The sequence below is a fragment of the Mchenga conophoros genome, linkage group LG23 (genome assembly GCF_057382185.1).
Source record: "Mchenga conophoros isolate Kocher_MC1m ecotype Shallow Benthic linkage group LG23, M_conophoros_male_GT1.1, whole genome shotgun sequence".
Classification (NCBI taxonomy): Eukaryota; Metazoa; Chordata; class Actinopteri; order Cichliformes; family Cichlidae; genus Mchenga; species Mchenga conophoros.
Window position 1 is genome coordinate 29,394,648 of NC_140547.1, and position 19,053 is coordinate 29,413,700.

Here is a 19,053-nt window from a genome sequence, read left to right on the forward strand (position 1 = left end):
GAGTTTTCCAAACCGGCTTCCTGAAACAGGGCCACGATGTCCAACCCAAGTTTGGTTTGCACAGGCTTCTTGTTCCAAATCTTGATGCCATCTGGCCGTGACCGAGAACAAACTTAATGCCCCCCAAGACCCCACGCATAAAGGAACCGTGCATTGGCCGGGAATCGAACCCGGGTCTCCCGCGTGGCAGGCGAGAATTCTACCACTGAACCACCAATGCTCACACACGTGGCAGTTTTCGCAACGAATTCGCGCCATTGCCCAAGCGCTCCTCTCGAGGCGCAGCGGAAAATGTAGCCCGATACACCCACGCGTCACTCATCAAGACACCTCTGTGGCAGCTCCCTGATGGTCTAGTGGTCAGGATTCGGCGCTCTCACCGCCGCGGCCCGGGTTCGATTCCCGGTCAGGGAAACTGTGTTTTGCCCCACCTCCGCCTTACCCGAAAGGGACAAGCGGTAGACAATGGATGGGTTGCCTTTGCCACGTACTGTGTATCAAGAGAGCCTCAAGGCACCATCTCCCCCCAAAACGGACCATTCCTTGAAGCCGTCAACAAATGAAGCAGAGTTGCCAGTTCTTCAAGCCCAGGATGAGCTGCCGTCTTGGAGGTGAAGGGTGTGACAGGACATCCAAAAAATGTGTGGCCGAACTGCGCATCAAAACATGCCTCCCGTGAGGATAGAGCTCAACACCGCCAGTTTTCGAGACTTGCGCATGGCAGGCGACAATTCTACCGCTGAGCTAACAACCCTTGCATGTCCGCCAATTGTCCCGCTGAATTCGCGCTACTGTCCAAACTCTCCTCTCCAGACGCTTAAAATGGATGCACAAACTCTGCCACGTACTGCGCATCAAAGCACATCGCTTGCGTGAGGCTACAAGTCACTACCTTCTGATTTCGTGATTCACATGTGGCAGGCGACAGTTCTAACGCTCAGCCACCAGCCCTTACAAGTCTGCCAATTGTCTCGTCGAATTCGCGCCACTCTCCAAAGTCTACTCTCAACAACATCTTGACTTAATGCAGATACGATGTCCAACCCAAGTTTGGTTTGCATAGACTTCTTGTTCCAACTTAACAGTCAGGCAAGAATGACTTCAAATTATCCCTCTCCATGGACCCTGTTGGCAAAGGAACTCCAGGCAACCTCCAGAGACTCAGCTCGGGAGCTGCTGATAACCAATTATCAGCCCTTGTTCATCCGCTTCCAATGCAAAGACATTCCTAACCCTACCTGGACAAAGTGTCCTAGAAGAAATAACAGGTAGGAGTCATTTGGGAGCCAACGTGTGGTGCCCCGCAATTCTGACCTGAGAAAAGAAAGAGGAATTGTGGTGAAAGTTGGATGAAGTGGTTTCAGAGGGCCGGCACACATCCATAGGGGAGGATCGCCTGCCACGTGTGAGTCTTGAAATCAAACAGATGGGAAGGCTTTCCACGGTCAATGGCAGAATGATTTGGATTGATCCCTGTTCTAGATCTCGCATCGGAGGAGGCTGAAAATCCACTACAAAGGAGTGGTTCTAAGGCTCCAGCGTCCTCGAAATGGGTAGAAGAGGTACAAAATGGATGGACCAACTCTGTACCAAAACACCTGCCTCGTGTGAGGCTCGAACTCACGACCTTCAGATTATGAGACTGACGCGCTGCCTACTGCGCCAACGAGGCTGACAGGGAACCTGAAAATGGACGATTTCTCGAAGCTGCACAGAAATGAAATTCAGCTTGGACAAACAAAGGTGAGTCCCCAGGTATTTAAGCCCTGAACGGGTTTTGGAGGTGAAGAGTGCCACAGGAGATCCTAAAAACGGTGTTTTGACCCAGCTCCGGCTTACCTGAAAGGGACAAGCGGTAGACAATGGATGGGTTGCCTTTGCCACGTACTGTGTATCAAGCGAGGCTCAAGACACCATCTTCCCCCAAAACGGACCATTCTTCTTTTGTCTCGTAGTGCCGTCTTAAGTTAAATTCCTTAATTACAGCCACATTAGCTCCACTAATAAGACACACGGGTTTACCAGCAATGTCTGTAAACATATATTCAGTCACCCACTGGCGCTGGCAGGTGACAATTCTAAGTCTGCCAATTGTCCCGCCGAATTCGCGCCACTGTCCAAAGTCTCCTCTCAACAACATCTTGACTTAATGCAGATACGATGTCCAACCCAAGTTTGGTTTGCACAGGCTTCTTGTTCCAAATCTTGATGCCATCTGGCCGTGACCGAGAACAAACTTAATGCCCCCCAAGACCCCACGCATAAAGGAACCGTGCAATGGCCGGGAATCGAACCCGGGTCTCCCGCGTGGCAGGCGAGAATTCTACCACTGAACCACCAATGCTCACACACGTGGCAGTTTTCGCAACGAATTCGCGCCATTGCCCAAGCGCTCCTCTCGAGGCGCAGCGGAAAATGTAGCCCGATACACCCACGCGTCACTCATCAAGACACCTCTGTGGCAGCTCCCTGATGGTCTAGCGGTCAGGATTCGGCGCTCTCACCGCCGCGGCCCGGGTTCGATTCCCGGTCAGGGAAACTGTGTTTTGCCCCACCTCCGCCTTACCCGAAAGGGACAAGCGGTAGACAATGGATGGGTTGCCTTTGCCACGTACTGTGTATCAAGAGAGCCTCAAGGCACCATCTCCCCCCAAAACGGACCATTCCTTGAAGCCGTCAACAAATGAAGCAGAGTTGCCAGTTCTTCTAGCCCAGGATGAGCTGCCGTCTTGGAGGTGAAGGGTGTGACAGGACATCCAAAAAATGTGTGGCCGAACTGCGCATCAAAACATGCCTCCCGTGAGGATAGAGCTCAACACTGCCAGTTTTCGAGACTTGCGCATGGCAGGCGACAATTCTACCGCTGAGCTAACAACCCTTGCATGTCCGCCAATTGTCCCGCTGAATTCGCGCTACTGTCCAAACTCTCCTCTCCAGACGCTTAAAATGGATGCACAAACTCTGCCACGTACTGCGCATCAAAGCACATCGCTTGCGTGAGGCTACAAGTCACTACCTTCTGATTTCGTGATTCACATGTGGCAGGCGACAGTTCTAACGCTCAGCCACCAGCCCTTACAAGTCTGCCAATTGTCTCGTCGAATTCGCGCCACTCTCCAAAGTCTACTCTCAACAACATCTTGACTTAATGCAGATACGATGTCCAACCCAAGTTTGGTTTGCATAGACTTCTTGTTCCAACTTAACAGTCAGGCAAGAATGACTTCAAATTATCCCTCTCCATGGACCCTGTTGGCAAAGGAACTCCAGGCAACCTCCAGAGACTCAGCTCGGGAGCTGCTGATAACCAATTATCAGCCCTTGTTCATCCGCTTCCAATGCAAAGACATTCCTAACCCTACCTGGACAAAGTGTCCTAGAAGAAATAACAGGTAGGGGTCATTTGGGAGCCAACGTGTGGTTCCCCGCAATTCTGACCTGAGAAAAGAAAGAGGAATTGTGGTGAAAGTTGGATGAAGTGGTTTCAGAGGGCCGGCACACATCCATAGGGGAGGATCGCCTGCCACGTGTGAGTCTTGAAATCAAACAGATGGGAAGGCTTTCCACGGTCAATGGCAGAATGATTTGGATTGATCCCTGTTCTAGATCTCGCATCGGAGGAGGCTGAAAATCCACTACAAAGGAGTGGTTCTAAGGCTCCAGCGTCCTCGAAATGGGTAGAAGAGGTACAAAATGGATGGACCAACTCTGTACCAAAACACCTGCCTCGTGTGAGGCTCAAACTCACAACCTTCAGATTATGAGACTGACGCGCTGCCTACTGCGCCAACGAGGCTGACAGGGAACCTGAAAATGGACGATTTCTCGAAGCTGCACAGAAATGAAATTCAGCTTGGACAAACAAAGGTGAGTCCCCAGGTATTTAAGCCCTGAACGGGTTTTGGAGGTGAAGAGTGCCACAGGAGATCCTAAAAACGGTGTTTTGACCCAGCTCCGGCTTACCTGAAAGGGACAAGCGGTAGACAATGGATGGGTTGCCTTTGCCACGTACTGTGTATCAAGCGAGGCTCAAGACACCATCTTCCCCCAAAACGGACCATTCTTCTTTTGTCTCGTAGTGCCGTCTTAAGTTAAATTCCTTAATAACAGCCACATTAGCTCCACTAATAAGACACACGGGTTTACCAGCAATGTCTGTAAACATATATTCAGTCACCCACTGGCGCTGGCAGGTGACAATTCTAAGTCTGCCAATTGTCCCGCCGAATTCGCGCCACTGTCCAAAGTCTCCTCTCAACAACATCTTGACTTAATGCAGATACGATGTCCAACCCAAGTTTGGTTTGCACAGGCTTCTTGTTCCAAATCTTGATGCCGTCTGGCCGTGACCGAGAACAAACTTAATGCCCCCCAAGACCCCACGCATAAAGGAACCGTGCATTGGCCGGGAATCGAACCCGGTTCTCCCGCGTGGCAGGCGAGAATTCTACCACTGAACCACCAATGCTCACACACGTGGCAGTTTTCGCAACGAATTCGCGCCATTGCCCAAGCGCTCCTCTCGAGGCGCAGCGGAAAATGTAGCCCGATACACCCACGCGTCACTCATCAAGACACCTCTGTGGCAGCTCCCTGATGGTCTAGCGGTCAGGATTCGGCGCTCTCACCGCCGCGGCCCGGGTTCGATTCCCGGTCAGGGAAACTGTGTTTTGCCCCACCTCCGCCTTACCCGAAAGGGACAAGCGGTAGACAATGGATGGGTTGCCTTTGCCACGTACTGTGTATCAAGAGAGCCTCAAGGCACCATCTCCCCCCAAAACGGACCATTCCTTGAAGCCGTCAACAAATGAAGCAGAGTTGCCAGTTCTTCAAGCCCAGGATGAGCTGCCGTCTTGGAGGTGAAGGGTGTGACAGGACATCCAAAAAATGTGTGGCCGAACTGCGCATCAAAACATGCCTCCCGTGAGGATAGAGCTCAACACCGCCAGTTTTCGAGACTTGCGCATGGCAGGCGACAATTCTACCGCTGAGCTAACAACCCTTGCATGTCCGCCAATTGTCCCGCTGAATTCGCGCTACTGTCCAAACTCTCCTCTCCAGACGCTTAAAATGGATGCACAAACTCTGCCACGTACTGCGCATCAAAGCACATCGCTTGCGTGAGGCTACAAGTCACTACCTTCTGATTTCGTGATTCACATGTGGCAGGCGACAGTTCTAACGCTCAGCCACCAGCCCTTACAAGTCTGCCAATTGTCTCGTCGAATTCGCGCCACTCTCCAAAGTCTACTCTCAACAACATCTTGACTTAATGCAGATACGATGTCCAACCCAAGTTTGGTTTGCATAGACTTCTTGTTCCAACTTAACAGTCAGGCAAGAATGACTTCAAATTATCCCTCTCCATGGACCCTGTTGGCAAAGGAACTCCAGGCAACCTCCAGAGACTCAGCTCGGGAGCTGCTGATAACCAATTATCAGCCCTTGTTCATCCGCTTCCAATGCAAAGACATTCCTAACCCTACCTGGACAAAGTGTCCTAGAAGAAATAACAGGTAGGGGTCATTTGGGAGCCAACGTGTGGTTCCCCGCAATTCTGACCTGAGAAAAGAAAGAGGAATTGTGGTGAAAGTTGGATGAAGTGGTTTCAGAGGGCCGGCACACATCCATAGGGGAGGATCGCCTGCCACGTGTGAGTCTTGAAATCAAACAGATGGGAAGGCTTTCCACGGTCAATGGCAGAATGATTTGGATTGATCCCTGTTCTAGATCTCGCATCGGAGGAGGCTGAAAATCCACTACAAAGGAGTGGTTCTAAGGCTCCAGCGTCCTCGAAATGGGTAGAAGAGGTACAAAATGGATGGACCAACTCTGTACCAAAACACCTGCCTCGTGTGAGGCTCGAACTCACAACCTTCAGATTATGAGACTGACGCGCTGCCTACTGCGCCAACGAGGCTGACAGGGAACCTGAAAATGGACGATTTCTCGAAGCTGCACAGAAATCAAATTCAGCTTGGACAAACAAAGGTGAGTCCCCAGGTATTTAAGCCCTGAACGGGTTTTGGAGGTGAAGAGTGCCACAGGAGATCCTAAAAACGGTGTTTTGACCCAGCTCCGGCTTACCTGAAAGGGACAAGCGGTAGACAATGGATGGGTTGCCTTTGCCACGTACTGTGTATCAAGCGAGGCTCAAGACACCATCTTCCCCCAAAACGGACCATTCTTCTTTTGTCTCGTAGTGCCGTCTTAAGTTAAATTCCTTAATTACAGCCACATTAGCTCCACTAATAAGACACACGGGTTTACCAGCAATGTCTGTAAACATATATTCAGTCACCCACTGGCGCTGGCAGGTGACAATTCTAAGTCTGCCAATTGTCCCGCCGAATTCGCGCCACTGTCCAAAGTCTCCTCTCAACAACATCTTGACTTAATGCAGATACGATGTCCAACCCAAGTTTGGTTTGCACAGGCTTCTTGTTCCAAATCTTGATGCCGTCTGGCCGTGACCAAACTTAATGCCCCCCAAGACCCCACGCATAAAGGAACCGTGCATTGGCCGGGAATCGAACCCGGTTCTCCCGCGTGGCAGGCGAGAATTCTACCACTGAACCACCAATGCTCACACACGTGGCAGTTTTCGCAACGAATTCGCGCCATTGCCCAAGCGCTCCTCTCGAGGCGCAGCGGAAAATGTAGCCCGATACACCCACGCGTCACTCATCAAGACACCTCTGTGGCAGCTCCCTGATGGTCTAGTGGTCAGGATTCGGCGCTCTCACCGCCGCGGCCCGGGTTCGATTCCCGGTCAGGGAAACTGTGTTTTGCCCCACCTCCGCCTTACCCGAAAGGGACAAGCGGTAGACAATGGATGGGTTGCCTTTGCCACGTACTGTGTATCAAGAGAGCCTCAAGGCACCATCTCCCCCCAAAACGGACCATTCCTTGAAGCCGTCAACAAATGAAGCAGAGTTGCCAGTTCTTCAAGCCCAGGATGAGCTGCCGTCTTGGAGGTGAAGGGTGTGACAGGACATCCAAAAAATGTGTGGCCGAACTGCGCATCAAAACATGCCTCCCGTGAGGATAGAGCTCAACACCGCCAGTTTTCGAGACTTGCGCATGGCAGGCGACAATTCTACCGCTGAGCTAACAACCCTTGCATGTCCGCCAATTGTCCCGCTGAATTCGCGCTACTGTCCAAACTCTCCTCTCCAGACGCTTAAAATGGATGCACAAACTCTGCCACGTACTGCGCATCAAAGCACATCGCTTGCGTGAGGCTACAAGTCACTACCTTCTGATTTCGTGATTCACATGTGGCAGGCGACAGTTCTAACGCTCAGCCACCAGCCCTTACAAGTCTGCCAATTGTCTCGTCGAATTCGCGCCACTCTCCAAAGTCTACTCTCAACAACATCTTGACTTAATGCAGATACGATGTCCAACCCAAGTTTGGTTTGCATAGACTTCTTGTTCCAACTTAACAGTCAGGCAAGAATGACTTCAAATTATCCCTCTCCATGGACCCTGTTGGCAAAGGAACTCCAGGCAACCTCCAGAGACTCAGCTCGGGAGCTGCTGATAACCAATTATCAGCCCTTGTTCATCCGCTTCCAATGCAAAGACATTCCTAACCCTACCTGGACAAAGTGTCCTAGAAGAAATAACAGGTAGGAGTCATTTGGGAGCCAACGTGTGGTGCCCCGCAATTCTGACCTGAGAAAAGAAAGAGGAATTGTGGTGAAAGTTGGATGAAGTGGTTTCAGAGGGCCGGCACACATCCATAGGGGAGGATCGCCTGCCACGTGTGAGTCTTGAAATCAAACAGATGGGAAGGCTTTCCACGGTCAATGGCAGAATGATTTGGATTGATCCCTGTTCTAGATCTCGCATCGGAGGAGGCTGAAAATCCACTACAAAGGAGTGGTTCTAAGGCTCCAGCGTCCTCGAAATGGGTAGAAGAGGTACAAAATGGATGGACCAACTCTGTACCAAAACACCTGCCTCGTGTGAGGCTCGAACTCACGACCTTCAGATTATGAGACTGACGCGCTGCCTACTGCGCCAACGAGGCTGACAGGGAACCTGAAAATGGACGATTTCTCGAAGCTGCACAGAAATGAAATTCAGCTTGGACAAACAAAGGTGAGTCCCCAGGTATTTAAGCCCTGAACGGGTTTTGGAGGTGAAGAGTGCCACAGGAGATCCTAAAAACGGTGTTTTGACCCAGCTCCGGCTTACCTGAAAGGGACAAGCGGTAGACAATGGATGGGTTGCCTTTGCCACGTACTGTGTATCAAGCGAGGCTCAAGACACCATCTTCCCCCAAAACGGACCATTCTTCTTTTGTCTCGTAGTGCCGTCTTAAGTTAAATTCCTTAATTACAGCCACATTAGCTCCACTAATAAGACACACGGGTTTACCAGCAATGTCTGTAAACATATATTCAGTCACCCACTGGCGCTGGCAGGCGACAATTCTAAGTCTGCCAATTGTCCCGCCGAATTCGCGCCACTGTCCAAAGTCTCCTCTCAACAACATCTTGACTTAATGCAGATACGATGTCCAACCCAAGTTTGGTTTGCACAGGCTTCTTGTTCCAAATCTTGATGCCATCTGGCCGTGACCGAGAACAAACTTAATGCCCCCCAAGACCCCACGCATAAAGGAACCGTGCAATGGCCGGGAATCGAACCCGGGTCTCCCGCGTGGCAGGCGAGAATTCTACCACTGAACCACCAATGCTCACACACGTGGCAGTTTTCGCAACGAATTCGCGCCATTGCCCAAGCGCTCCTCTCGAGGCGCAGCGGAAAATGTAGCCCGATACACCCACGCGTCACTCATCAAGACACCTCTGTGGCAGCTCCCTGATGGTCTAGCGGTCAGGATTCGGCGCTCTCACCGCCGCGGCCCGGGTTCGATTCCCGGTCAGGGAAACTGTGTTTTGCCCCACCTCCGCCTTACCCGAAAGGGACAAGCGGTAGACAATGGATGGGTTGCCTTTGCCACGTACTGTGTATCAAGAGAGCCTCAAGGCACCATCTCCCCCCAAAACGGACCATTCCTTGAAGCCGTCAACAAATGAAGCAGAGTTGCCAGTTCTTCAAGCCCAGGATGAGCTGCCGTCTTGGAGGTGAAGGGTGTGACAGGACATCCAAAAAATGTGTGGCCGAACTGCGCATCAAAACATGCCTCCCGTGAGGATAGAGCTCAACACCGCCAGTTTTCGAGACTTGCGCATGGCAGGCGACAATTCTACCGCTGAGCTAACAACCCTTGCATGTCCGCCAATTGTCCCGCTGAATTCGCGCTACTGTCCAAACTCTCCTCTCCAGACGCTTAAAATGGATGCACAAACTCTGCCACGTACTGCGCATCAAAGCACATCGCTTGCGTGAGGCTACAAGTCACTACCTTCTGATTTCGTGATTCACATGTGGCAGGCGACAGTTCTAACGCTCAGCCACCAGCCCTTACAAGTCTGCCAATTGTCTCGTCGAATTCGCGCCACTCTCCAAAGTCTACTCTCAACAACATCTTGACTTAATGCAGATACGATGTCCAACCCAAGTTTGGTTTGCATAGACTTCTTGTTCCAACTTAACAGTCAGGCAAGAATGACTTCAAATTATCCCTCTCCATGGACCCTGTTGGCAAAGGAACTCCAGGCAACCTCCAGAGACTCAGCTCGGGAGCTGCTGATAACCAATTATCAGCCCTTGTTCATCCGCTTCCAATGCAAAGACATTCCTAACCCTACCTGGACAAAGTGTCCTAGAAGAAATAACAGGTAGGGGTCATTTGGGAGCCAACGTGTGGTTCCCCGCAATTCTGACCTGAGAAAAGAAAGAGGAATTGTGGTGAAAGTTGGATGAAGTGGTTTCAGAGGGCCGGCACACATCCATAGGGGAGGATCGCCTGCCACGTGTGAGTCTTGAAATCAAACAGATGGGAAGGCTTTCCACGGTCAATGGCAGAATGATTTGGATTGATCCCTGTTCTAGATCTCGCATCGGAGGAGGCTGAAAATCCACTACAAAGGAGTGGTTCTAAGGCTCCAGCGTCCTCGAAATGGGTAGAAGAGGTACAAAATGGATGGACCAACTCTGTACCAAAACACCTGCCTCGTGTGAGGCTCGAACTCACAACCTTCAGATTATGAGACTGACGCGCTGCCTACTGCGCCAACGAGGCTGACAGGGAACCTGAAAATGGACGATTTCTCGAAGCTGCACAGAAATCAAATTCAGCTTGGACAAACAAAGGTGAGTCCCCAGGTATTTAAGCCCTGAACGGGTTTTGGAGGTGAAGAGTGCCACAGGAGATCCTAAAAACGGTGTTTTGACCCAGCTCCGGCTTACCTGAAAGGGACAAGCGGTAGACAATGGATGGGTTGCCTTTGCCACGTACTGTGTATCAAGCGAGGCTCAAGACACCATCTTCCCCCAAAACGGACCATTCTTCTTTTGTCTCGTAGTGCCGTCTTAAGTTAAATTCCTTAATTACAGCCACATTAGCTCCACTAATAAGACACACGGGTTTACCAGCAATGTCTGTAAACATATATTCAGTCACCCACTGGCGCTGGCAGGTGACAATTCTAAGTCTGCCAATTGTCCCGCCGAATTCGCGCCACTGTCCAAAGTCTCCTCTCAACAACATCTTGACTTAATGCAGATACGATGTCCAACCCAAGTTTGGTTTGCACAGGCTTCTTGTTCCAAATCTTGATGCCGTCTGGCCGTGACCAAACTTAATGCCCCCCAAGACCCCACGCATAAAGGAACCGTGCATTGGCCGGGAATCGAACCCGGGTCTCCCGCGTGGCAGGCGAGAATTCTACCACTGAACCACCAATGCTCACACACGTGGCAGTTTTCGCAACGAATTCGCGCCATTGCCCAAGCGCTCCTCTCGAGGCGCAGCGGAAAATGTAGCCCGATACACCCACGCGTCACTCATCAAGACACCTCTGTGGCAGCTCCCTGATGGTCTAGTGGTCAGGATTCGGCGCTCTCACCGCCGCGGCCCGGGTTCGATTCCCGGTCAGGGAAACTGTGTTTTGCCCCACCTCCGCCTTACCCGAAAGGGACAAGCGGTAGACAATGGATGGGTTGCCTTTGCCACGTACTGTGTATCAAGAGAGCCTCAAGGCACCATCTCCCCCCAAAACGGACCATTCCTTGAAGCCGTCAACAAATGAAGCAGAGTTGCCAGTTCTTCAAGCCCAGGATGAGCTGCCGTCTTGGAGGTGAAGGGTGTGACAGGACATCCAAAAAATGTGTGGCCGAACTGCGCATCAAAACATGCCTCCCGTGAGGATAGAGCTCAACACCGCCAGTTTTCGAGACTTGCGCATGGCAGGCGACAATTCTACCGCTGAGCTAACAACCCTTGCATGTCCGCCAATTGTCCCGCTGAATTCGCGCTACTGTCCAAACTCTCCTCTCCAGACGCTTAAAATGGATGCACAAACTCTGCCACGTACTGCGCATCAAAGCACATCGCTTGCGTGAGGCTACAAGTCACTACCTTCTGATTTCGTGATTCACATGTGGCAGGCGACAGTTCTAACGCTCAGCCACCAGCCCTTACAAGTCTGCCAATTGTCTCGTCGAATTCGCGCCACTCTCCAAAGTCTACTCTCAACAACATCTTGACTTAATGCAGATACGATGTCCAACCCAAGTTTGGTTTGCATAGACTTCTTGTTCCAACTTAACAGTCAGGCAAGAATGACTTCAAATTATCCCTCTCCATGGACCCTGTTGGCAAAGGAACTCCAGGCAACCTCCAGAGACTCAGCTCGGGAGCTGCTGATAACCAATTATCAGCCCTTGTTCATCCGCTTCCAATGCAAAGACATTCCTAACCCTACCTGGACAAAGTGTCCTAGAAGAAATAAGAGGTAGGGGTCATTTGGGAGCCAACGTGTGGTGCCCCGCAATTCTGACCTGAGAAAAGAAAGAGGAATTGTGGTGAAAGTTGGATGAAGTGGTTTCAGAGGGCCGGCACACATCCATAGGGGAGGATCGCCTGCCACGTGTGAGTCTTGAAATCAAACAGATGGGAAGGCTTTCCACGGTCAATGGCAGAATGATTTGGATTGATCCCTGTTCTAGATCTCGCATCGGAGGAGGCTGAAAATCCACTACAAAGGAGTGGTTCTAAGGCTCCAGCGTCCTCGAAATGGGTAGAAGAGGTACAAAATGGATGGACCAACTCTGTACCAAAACACCTGCCTCGTGTGAGGCTCGAACTCACGACCTTCAGATTATGAGACTGACGCGCTGCCTACTGCGCCAACGAGGCTGACAGGGAACCTGAAAATGGACGATTTCTCGAAGCTGCACAGAAATGAAATTCAGCTTGGACAAACAAAGGTGAGTCCCCAGGTATTTAAGCCCTGAACGGGTTTTGGAGGTGAAGAGTGCCACAGGAGATCCTAAAAACGGTGTTTTGACCCAGCTCCGGCTTACCTGAAAGGGACAAGCGGTAGACAATGGATGGGTTGCCTTTGCCACGTACTGTGTATCAAGCGAGGCTCAAGACACCATCTTCCCCCAAAACGGACCATTCTTCTTTTGTCTCGTAGTGCCGTCTTAAGTTAAATTCCTTAATTACAGCCACATTAGCTCCACTAATAAGACACACGGGTTTACCAGCAATGTCTGTAAACATATATTCAGTCACCCACTGGCGCTGGCAGGCGACAATTCTAAGTCTGCCAATTGTCCCGCCGAATTCGCGCCACTGTCCAAAGTCTCCTCTCAACAACATCTTGACTTAATGCAGATACGATGTCCAACCCAAGTTTGGTTTGCACAGGCTTCTTGTTCCAAATCTTGATGCCGTCTGGCCGTGACCGAGAACAAACTTAATGCCCCCCAAGACCCCACGCATAAAGGAACCGTGCATTGGCCGGGAATCGAACCCGGGTCTCCCGCGTGGCAGGCGAGAATTCTACCACTGAACCACCAATGCTCACACACGTGGCAGTTTTCTCAACGAATTCGCGCCATTGCCCAAGCGCTCCTCTCGAGGCGCAGCGGAAAATGTAGCCCGATACACCCACGCGTCACTCATCAAGACACCTCTGTGGCAGCTCCCTGATGGTCTAGTGGTCAGGATTCGGCGCTCTCACCGCCGCTGCCCGGGTTCGATTCCCGGTCAGGGAAACTGTGTTTTGCCCCACCTCCGCCTTACCCGAAAGGGACAAGCGGTAGACAATGGATGGGTTGCCTTTGCCACATACTGTGTATCAAGAGAGCCTCAAGGCACCATCTCCCCCCAAAACGGACCATTCCTTGAAGCCGTCAACAAATGAAGCAGAGTTGCCAGTTCTTCAAGCCCAGGATGAGCTGCCATCTTGGAGGTGAAGGGTGTGACAGGACATCCAAAAAATGTGTGGCCGAACTGCGCATCAAAACATGCCTCCCGTGAGGATAGAGCTCAACACCGCCAGTTTTCGAGACTTGCGCATGGCAGGCGACAATTCTACCGCTGAGCTAACAACCCTTGCATGTCCGCCAATTGTCCCGCTGAATTCGCGCTACTGTCCAAACTCTCCTCTCCAGACGCTTAAAATGGATGCACAAACTCTGCCACGTACTGCGCATCAAAGCACATCGCTTGCGTGAGGCTACAAGTCACTACCTTCTGATTTCGTGATTCACATGTGGCAGGCGACAGTTCTAACGCTCAGCCACCAGCCCTTACAAGTCTGCCAATTGTCTCGTCGAATTCGCGCCACTCTCCAAAGTCTACTCTCAACAACATCTTGACTTAATGCAGATACGATGTCCAACCCAAGTTTGGTTTGCATAGACTTCTTGTTCCAACTTAACAGTCAGGCAAGAATGACTTCAAATTATCCCTCTCCATGGACCCTGTTGGCAAAGGAACTCCAGGCAACCTCCAGAGACTCAGCTCGGGAGCTGCTGATAACCAATTATCAGCCCTTGTTCATCCGCTTCCAATGCAAAGACATTCCTAACCCTACCTGGACAAAGTGTCCTAGAAGAAATAACAGGTAGGGGTCATTTGGGAGCCAACGTGTGGTGCCCCGCAATTCTGACCTGAGAAAAGAAAGAGGAATTGTGGTGAAAGTTGGATGAAGTGGTTTCAGAGGGCCGGCACACATCCATAGGGGAGGATCGCCTGCCACGTGTGAGTCTTGAAATCAAACAGATGGGAAGGCTTTCCACGGTCAATGGCAGAATGATTTGGATTGATCCCTGTTCTAGATCTCGCATCGGAGGAGGCTGAAAATCCACTACAAAGGAGTGGTTCTAAGGCTCCAGCGTCCTCGAAATGGGTAGAAGAGGTACAAAATGGATGGACCAACTCTGTACCAAAACACCTGCCTCGTGTGAGGCTCGAACTCACGACCTTCAGATTATGAGACTGACGCGCTGCCTACTGCGCCAACGAGGCTGACAGGGAACCTGAAAATGGACGATTTCTCGAAGCTGCACAGAAATGAAATTCAGCTTGGACAAACAAAGGTGAGTCCCCAGGTATTTAAGCCCTGAACGGGTTTTGGAGGTGAAGAGTGCCACAGGAGATCCTAAAAACGGTGTTTTGACCCAGCTCCGGCTTACCTGAAAGGGACAAGCGGTAGACAATGGATGGGTTGCCTTTGCCACGTACTGTGTATCAAGCGAGGCTCAAGACACCATCTTCCCCCAAAACGGACCATTCTTCTTTTGTCTCGTAGTGCCGTCTTAAGTTAAATTCCTTAATTACAGCCACATTAGCTCCACTAATAAGACACACGGGTTTACCAGCAATGTCTGTAAACATATATTCAGTCACCCACTGGCGCTGGCAGGCGACAATTCTAAGTCTGCCAATTGTCCCGCCGAATTCGCGCCACTGTCCAAAGTCTCCTCTCAACAACATCTTGACTTAATGCAGATACGATGTCCAACCCAAGTTTGGTTTGCACAGGCTTCTTGTTCCAAATCTTGATGCCGTCTGGCCGTGACCGAGAACAAACTTAATGCCCCCCAAGACCCCACGCATAAAGGAACCGTGCATTGGCCGGGAATCGAACCCGGGTCTCCGGCGTGGCAGGCGAGAATTCTACCACTGAACCACCAATGCTCACACACGTGGCAGTTTTCGCAACGAATTCGCGCCATTGCCCAAGCGCTCCTCTCGAGGCGCAGCGGAAAATGTAGCCCGATACACCCACGCGTCACTCATCAAGACACCTCTGTGGCAGCTCCCTGATGGTCTAGTGGTCAGGATTCGGCGCTCTCACCGCCACGGCCCGGGTTCGATTCCCGGTCAGGGAAACTGTGTTTTGCCCCACCTCCGCCTTACCCGAAAGGGACAAGCGGTAGACAATGGATGGGTTGCCTTTGCCACGTACTGTGTATCAAGAGAGCCTCAAGGCACCATCTCCCCCCAAAACGGACCATTCCTTGAAGCCGTCAACAAATGAAGCAGAGTTGCCAGTTCTTCAAGCCCAGGATGAGCTGCCGTCTTGGAGGTGAAGGGTGTGACAGGACATCCAAAAAATGTGTGGCCGAACTGCCCATCAAAACATGCCTCCCGTGAGGATACAGCTCAACACCGCCAGTTTTCGAGACTTGCGCATGGCAGGCGACAATTCTACCGCTGAGCTAACAACCCTTGCATGTCCGCCAATTGTCCCGCTGAATTCGCGCTACTGTCCAAACTCTCCTCTCCAGACGCTTAAAATGGATGCACAAACTCTGCCACGTACTGCGCATCAAAGCACATCGCTTGCGTGAGGCTACAAGTCACTACCTTCTGATTTCGTGATTCACATGTGGCAGGCGACAGTTCTAACGCTCAGCCACCAGCCCTTACAAGTCTGCCAATTGTCTCGTCGAATTCGCGCCACTCTCCAAAGTCTACTCTCAACAACATCTTGACTTAATGCAGATACGATGTCCAACCCAAGTTTGGTTTGCATAGACTTCTTGTTCCAACTTAACAGTCAGGCAAGAATGACTTCAAATTATCCCTCTCCATGGACCCTGTTGGCAAAGGAACTCCAGGCAACCTCCAGAGACTCAGCTCGGGAGCTGCTGATAAGCAATTATCAGCCCTTGTTCATCCGCTTCCAATGCAAAGACATTCCTAACCCTACCTGGACAAAGTGTCCTAGAAGAAATAACAGGTAGGGGTCATTTGGGAGCCAACGTGTGGTGCCCCGCAATTCTGACCTGAGAAAAGAAAGAGGAATTGTGGTGAAAGTTGGATGAAGTGGTTTCAGAGGGCCGGCACACATCCATAGGGGAGGATCGCCTGCCACGTGTGAGTCTTGAAATCAAACAGATGGGAAGGCTTTCCACGGTCAATGGCAGAATGATTTGGATTGATCCCTGTTCTAGATCTCGCATCGGAGGAGGCTGAAAATCCACTACAAAGGAGTGGTTCTAAGGCTCCAGCGTCCTCGAAATGGGTAGAAGAGGTACAAAATGGATGGACCAACTCTGTACCAAAACACCTGCCTCGTGTGAGGCTCGAACTCACGACCTTCAGATTATGAGACTGACGCGCTGCCTACTGCGCCAACGAGGCTGACAGGGAACCTGAAAATGGACGATTTCTCGAAGCTGCACAGAAATGAAATTCAGCTTGGACAAACAAAGGTGAGTCCCCAGGTATTTAAGCCCTGAACGGGTTTTGGAGGTGAAGAGTGCCACAGGAGATCCTAAAAACGGTGTTTTGACCCAGCTCCGGCTTACCTGAAAGGGACAAGCGGTAGACAATGGATGGGTTGCCTTTGCCACGTACTGTGTATCAAGCGAGGCTCAAGACACCATCTTCCCCCAAAACGGACCATTCTTCTTTTGTCTCGTAGTGCCGTCTTAAGTTAAATTCCTTAATTACAGCCACATTAGCTCCACTAATAAGACACACGGGTTTACCAGCAATGTCTGTAAACATATATTCAGTCACCCACTGGCGCTGGCAGGCGACAATTCTAAGTCTGCCAATTGTCCCGCCGAATTCGCGCCACTGTCCAAAGTCTCCTCTCAACAACATCTTGACTTAATGCAGATACGATGTCCAACCCAAGTTTGGTTTGCACAGGCTTCTTGTTCCAAATCTTGATGCCGTCTGGCCGTGACCGAGAACAAACTTAATGCCCCCCAAGACCCCACGCATAAAGGAACCGTGCATTGGCCGGGAATCGAACCCGGGTCTCCGGCGTGGCAGGCGAGAATTCTACCACTGAACCACCAATGCTCACACACGTGGCAGTTTTCGCAACGAATTCGCGCCATTGCCCAAGCGCTCCTCTCGAGGCGCAGCGGAAAATGTAGCCCGATACACCCACGCGTCACTCATCAAGACACCTCTGTGGCAGCTCCCTGATGGTCTAGTGGTCAGGATTCGGCGCTCTCACCGCCACGGCCCGGGTTCGATTCCCGGTCAGGGAAACTGTGTTTTGCCCCACCTCCGCCTTACCCGAAAGGGACAAGCGGTAGACAATGGATGGGTTGCCTTTGCCACGTACTGTGTATCAAGAGAGCCTCAAGGCACCATCTCCCCCCAAAACGGACCATTCCTTGAAGCCGTCAACAAATGAAGCAGAGTTGCCAGTTCTTCAAGCCCAGGATGAGCTGCCGTCTTGGAGGTGAAGGGTGTGACAGGACATCCAAAAAATGTGTGGCCGAACTGCCCATCAAAACATGCCTCCCGTGAGGATACAGCTCAACACCGCCAGTTTTCGAGACTTGCGCATGGCAGGCGACAATTCTACCGCTGAGCTAACAACCCTTGCATGTCCGCCAATTGTCCCGCTGAATTCGCGCTACTGTCCAAACTCTCCTCTCCAGACGCTTAAAATGGATGCACAAACTCTGCCACGTACTGCGCATCAAAGCACATCGCTTGCGTGAGGCTACAAGTCACTACCTTCTGATTTCGTGATTCACATGTGGCAGGCGACAGTTCTAACGCTCAGCCACCAGCCCTTACAAGTCTGCCAATTGTCTCGTCGAATTCGCGCCACTCTCCAAAGTCTACTCTCAACAACATCTTGACTTAATGCAGATACGATGTCCAACCCAAGTTTGGTTTGCATAGACTTCTTGTTCCAACTTAACAGTCAGGCAAGAATGACTTCAAATTATCCCTCTCCATGGACCCTGTTGGCAAAGGAACTCCAGGCAACCTCCAGAGACTCAGCTCGGGAGCTGCTGATAAGCAATTATCAGCCCTTGTTCATCCGCTTCCAATGCAAAGACATTCCTAACCCTACCTGGACAAAGTGTCCTAGAAGAAATAACAGGTAGGGGTCATTTGGGAGCCAACGTGTGGTGCCCCGCAATTCTGACCTGAGAAAAGAAAGAGGAATTGTGGTGAAAGTTGGATGAAGTGGTTTCAGAGGGCCGGCACACATCCATAGGGGAGGATCGCCTGCCACGTGTGAGTCTTGAAATCAAACAGATGGGAAGGCTTTCCACGGTCAATGGCAGAATGATTTGGATTGATCCCTGTTCTAGATCTCGCATCGGAGGAGGCTGAAAATCCACTACAAAGGAGTGGTTCTAAGGCTCCAGCGTCCTCGAAATGGGTAGAAGAGGTACAAAATGGATGGACCAACTCTGTACCAAAACACCTGCCTCGTGTGAGGCTCGAACTCACGACCTTCAGATTATGAGACTGACGCGCTGCCTACTGCGCCAACGAGGCTGACAGGGAACCTGAAAATGGACGATTTCTCGAAGCTGCACAGAAATGAAATTCAGCTTGGACAAACAAAGGTGAGTCCCCAGGTATTTAAGCCCTGAACGGGTTTTGGAGGTGAAGAGTGCCACAGGAGATCCTAAAAACGGTGTTTTGACCCAGCTCCGGCTTACCTGAAAGGGACAAGCGGTAGACAATGGATGGGTTGCCTTTGCCACGTACTGTGTATCAAGCGAGGCTCAAGACACCATCTTCCCCCAAAACGGACCATTCTTCTTTTGTCTCGTAGTGCCGTCTTAAGTTAAATTCCTTAATTACAGCCACATTAGCTCCACTAATAAGACACACGGGTTTACCAGCAATGTCTGTAAACATATATTCAGTCACCCACTGGCGCTGGCAGGCGA

At 51.1% G+C, this 19,053-nt stretch overlaps 27 non-coding genes across 27 annotated transcripts; 9 read left to right on the forward strand and 18 right to left on the reverse strand.

Annotated features, from left to right (window-relative positions):
• Positions 1–149: 149 nt before the first annotated feature.
• trnag-gcc (transfer RNA glycine (anticodon GCC)) lies at positions 150–220 on the reverse strand. Its single transcript has one exon. It is a non-coding gene; the product is annotated as a tRNA-Gly (tRNA).
• Positions 221–342: 122 nt separating this feature from the next.
• Positions 343–414, forward strand: trnae-cuc (transfer RNA glutamic acid (anticodon CUC)). The gene has a single exon. It is a non-coding gene; the product is annotated as a tRNA-Glu (tRNA).
• A 1,185-nt stretch (positions 415–1,599) lies between these two features.
• On the reverse strand, positions 1,600–1,672 carry trnam-cau (transfer RNA methionine (anticodon CAU)). Its single transcript has one exon. It is a non-coding gene; the product is annotated as a tRNA-Met (tRNA).
• A 601-nt stretch (positions 1,673–2,273) lies between these two features.
• On the reverse strand, positions 2,274–2,344 carry trnag-gcc (transfer RNA glycine (anticodon GCC)). Its single transcript has one exon. It is a non-coding gene; the product is annotated as a tRNA-Gly (tRNA).
• Positions 2,345–2,466: 122 nt separating this feature from the next.
• trnae-cuc (transfer RNA glutamic acid (anticodon CUC)) lies at positions 2,467–2,538 on the forward strand. Its single transcript has one exon. It is a non-coding gene; the product is annotated as a tRNA-Glu (tRNA).
• A 1,185-nt stretch (positions 2,539–3,723) lies between these two features.
• On the reverse strand, positions 3,724–3,796 carry trnam-cau (transfer RNA methionine (anticodon CAU)). The gene has a single exon. It is a non-coding gene; the product is annotated as a tRNA-Met (tRNA).
• Positions 3,797–4,397: 601 nt separating this feature from the next.
• On the reverse strand, positions 4,398–4,468 carry trnag-gcc (transfer RNA glycine (anticodon GCC)). The gene has a single exon. It is a non-coding gene; the product is annotated as a tRNA-Gly (tRNA).
• Positions 4,469–4,590: 122 nt separating this feature from the next.
• trnae-cuc (transfer RNA glutamic acid (anticodon CUC)) lies at positions 4,591–4,662 on the forward strand. Its single transcript has one exon. It is a non-coding gene; the product is annotated as a tRNA-Glu (tRNA).
• Positions 4,663–5,847: 1,185 nt separating this feature from the next.
• Positions 5,848–5,920, reverse strand: trnam-cau (transfer RNA methionine (anticodon CAU)). Its single transcript has one exon. It is a non-coding gene; the product is annotated as a tRNA-Met (tRNA).
• Positions 5,921–6,515: 595 nt separating this feature from the next.
• On the reverse strand, positions 6,516–6,586 carry trnag-gcc (transfer RNA glycine (anticodon GCC)). Its single transcript has one exon. It is a non-coding gene; the product is annotated as a tRNA-Gly (tRNA).
• A 122-nt stretch (positions 6,587–6,708) lies between these two features.
• On the forward strand, positions 6,709–6,780 carry trnae-cuc (transfer RNA glutamic acid (anticodon CUC)). Its single transcript has one exon. It is a non-coding gene; the product is annotated as a tRNA-Glu (tRNA).
• A 1,185-nt stretch (positions 6,781–7,965) lies between these two features.
• trnam-cau (transfer RNA methionine (anticodon CAU)) lies at positions 7,966–8,038 on the reverse strand. The gene has a single exon. It is a non-coding gene; the product is annotated as a tRNA-Met (tRNA).
• Positions 8,039–8,639: 601 nt separating this feature from the next.
• Positions 8,640–8,710, reverse strand: trnag-gcc (transfer RNA glycine (anticodon GCC)). Its single transcript has one exon. It is a non-coding gene; the product is annotated as a tRNA-Gly (tRNA).
• Positions 8,711–8,832: 122 nt separating this feature from the next.
• Positions 8,833–8,904, forward strand: trnae-cuc (transfer RNA glutamic acid (anticodon CUC)). Its single transcript has one exon. It is a non-coding gene; the product is annotated as a tRNA-Glu (tRNA).
• Positions 8,905–10,089: 1,185 nt separating this feature from the next.
• trnam-cau (transfer RNA methionine (anticodon CAU)) lies at positions 10,090–10,162 on the reverse strand. The gene has a single exon. It is a non-coding gene; the product is annotated as a tRNA-Met (tRNA).
• A 595-nt stretch (positions 10,163–10,757) lies between these two features.
• On the reverse strand, positions 10,758–10,828 carry trnag-gcc (transfer RNA glycine (anticodon GCC)). Its single transcript has one exon. It is a non-coding gene; the product is annotated as a tRNA-Gly (tRNA).
• Positions 10,829–10,950: 122 nt separating this feature from the next.
• trnae-cuc (transfer RNA glutamic acid (anticodon CUC)) lies at positions 10,951–11,022 on the forward strand. Its single transcript has one exon. It is a non-coding gene; the product is annotated as a tRNA-Glu (tRNA).
• Positions 11,023–12,207: 1,185 nt separating this feature from the next.
• On the reverse strand, positions 12,208–12,280 carry trnam-cau (transfer RNA methionine (anticodon CAU)). The gene has a single exon. It is a non-coding gene; the product is annotated as a tRNA-Met (tRNA).
• A 601-nt stretch (positions 12,281–12,881) lies between these two features.
• trnag-gcc (transfer RNA glycine (anticodon GCC)) lies at positions 12,882–12,952 on the reverse strand. Its single transcript has one exon. It is a non-coding gene; the product is annotated as a tRNA-Gly (tRNA).
• Positions 12,953–13,074: 122 nt separating this feature from the next.
• Positions 13,075–13,146, forward strand: trnae-cuc (transfer RNA glutamic acid (anticodon CUC)). The gene has a single exon. It is a non-coding gene; the product is annotated as a tRNA-Glu (tRNA).
• A 1,185-nt stretch (positions 13,147–14,331) lies between these two features.
• Positions 14,332–14,404, reverse strand: trnam-cau (transfer RNA methionine (anticodon CAU)). Its single transcript has one exon. It is a non-coding gene; the product is annotated as a tRNA-Met (tRNA).
• A 601-nt stretch (positions 14,405–15,005) lies between these two features.
• trnag-gcc (transfer RNA glycine (anticodon GCC)) lies at positions 15,006–15,076 on the reverse strand. Its single transcript has one exon. It is a non-coding gene; the product is annotated as a tRNA-Gly (tRNA).
• Positions 15,077–15,198: 122 nt separating this feature from the next.
• On the forward strand, positions 15,199–15,270 carry trnae-cuc (transfer RNA glutamic acid (anticodon CUC)). Its single transcript has one exon. It is a non-coding gene; the product is annotated as a tRNA-Glu (tRNA).
• Positions 15,271–16,455: 1,185 nt separating this feature from the next.
• On the reverse strand, positions 16,456–16,528 carry trnam-cau (transfer RNA methionine (anticodon CAU)). The gene has a single exon. It is a non-coding gene; the product is annotated as a tRNA-Met (tRNA).
• Positions 16,529–17,129: 601 nt separating this feature from the next.
• Positions 17,130–17,200, reverse strand: trnag-gcc (transfer RNA glycine (anticodon GCC)). The gene has a single exon. It is a non-coding gene; the product is annotated as a tRNA-Gly (tRNA).
• A 122-nt stretch (positions 17,201–17,322) lies between these two features.
• Positions 17,323–17,394, forward strand: trnae-cuc (transfer RNA glutamic acid (anticodon CUC)). Its single transcript has one exon. It is a non-coding gene; the product is annotated as a tRNA-Glu (tRNA).
• A 1,185-nt stretch (positions 17,395–18,579) lies between these two features.
• trnam-cau (transfer RNA methionine (anticodon CAU)) lies at positions 18,580–18,652 on the reverse strand. The gene has a single exon. It is a non-coding gene; the product is annotated as a tRNA-Met (tRNA).
• Between the last annotated feature and the right edge of the window lie 401 nt (positions 18,653–19,053).